Here is a 1,679-nt window from a genome sequence, read left to right on the forward strand (position 1 = left end):
CTCTCTCTCTTTCTCTCTCTCCTAGCTCCACCTCCTTTTCCCCTTGCACAATCACAGTCCTCTTGCTGCCCTAATGTGATTGGACAGGGAAAATTCTGCAACATGATTAAAAGGGATGCACCGCCACCTTCTGGCTTCTTATATAGATTTAATTATAGAATTTGAATAGTTTTTCTGGAAATAAATATGTAATTTGTCTAAAAGTGTTCTATCTCTACAAACATCTATAATTTTTGATTGAGAAAATCAAATGAGTAATTTGTTCTGGAAACAGTTTTGCCCTTTGAGAATTTAGGCACTGAGCAAAATACTATGGTTATCCAAAGTTCAACCAGTCTGGGACTAGAGCACAGTGTCTTTTTTTGCTTTTTCTATTTGCTCTCTAGCTAGAATAATTAGGAGTTTTCTGCTTCCCAAGCTTCTGTGTAGTTTTGCAGTGCATTAAACATTTCCTTTGAAAATAATTGCACACTACCTTTCCCTTCCACAACTACCTTGGCAAGTTTTAGAAACAGCAACACTTAGTTGTTTCATAATAAGCCACAAGTATCCCTTTTGGCTGATCAAATACAAGAAAAGCCCAAATGGATGGGTCATGGTAAAACTATGAGGGCATAAGAAATTCCCTCACCTCGAAGACTAAAGCTTGGCAAACTGTGGAGAAACACACACATTATTCAAAGTGGCCCATTGGAAAGACCTTTTTGTTAGGTCCCCAGAGTACCTATTTGTAAGAACACAGCTATCTGCTTGTTTGTAAGTGGAAGTGTAAATTGCTTATATCATTCTGATATTAAATCTAATGTCTTGTAAAAAGTTAACTCTTTATCCATCACTAATTGTTAGGTAGTCACCGTTTGTTTTATATGTGAAGAAATCCAAGCTCCAGTAAGTCAAATCATCTTCTCAAAGTAGAGGCAAGCAGTTGATAGCCTGACAGTGTGACGCCCAAAGACTATGCTTATTCTACATAGCCTAGTGCCTACTTGAGCTACTTGTGGCAGGACAATTTCCTACACTATACCACATCCAATCCAATCATTTCATTATAGACATTTCTCTGTAGCTCAGGCCCAGGTATTGCATTTCTTACTTGGAGTTTCCATAGTTTGGTCACACTTCATGTGTGACCATAATGAACTCATTTTTTTACTTTCTCAGGTATCTTTTCTCCTGCACTGCACATGCTCTATATCTCTCGTGTAATCACAGCCTAGAATTATCTGCATTTTTGACATTTTTTTTTGCCACACACAATTGCTGTAAGTTTCACATATTTTCCTATAATCTCTTTTTCTCTGCATTTTCTCTCAGATTTTAATTTTCATCTGCTCTCACATGAAGAATTACAGAAGATTTCTGGTGAATTTCCTTGATTATTGGCTTATTGTCATTTAGTCCTCTGTAGTATATGCTATATTTTATGCTTGACACATTTCTCTACTTTTCATAGTCTTATACTAATAGGACATGAAGTGTGAACTTCCTGACATGGACATGGTCTCCTGTCTCTGCATTCTGCAAATATCATCATGGAGTGCTTCTTTGCATACTCTTTAGGAATTCATAAACTCAAATTTTAATTGTACACTGTTATTTTATGACTTTGACTTTTTTCCAATTTTATTAGGTATTTAGCTCATTTACATTTCCAATGCTATACCAAAAGTCCCCCATAC

At 36.2% G+C, this 1,679-nt stretch overlaps 1 protein-coding gene across 1 annotated transcript in view; it reads left to right on the plus strand.

Moving 5' to 3' along the window:
* Window positions 1-1,679, plus strand: part of Iqcm (IQ motif containing M) — a 442,098-nt gene that overhangs the window by 245,542 nt on the left and 194,877 nt on the right. The window lies entirely within an intron of this gene.

The sequence above is a fragment of the Mus caroli genome, chromosome 8 (assembly GCF_900094665.2).
Source record: "Mus caroli chromosome 8, CAROLI_EIJ_v1.1, whole genome shotgun sequence".
NCBI lineage: Eukaryota > Metazoa > Chordata > Mammalia > Rodentia > Muridae > Mus > Mus caroli.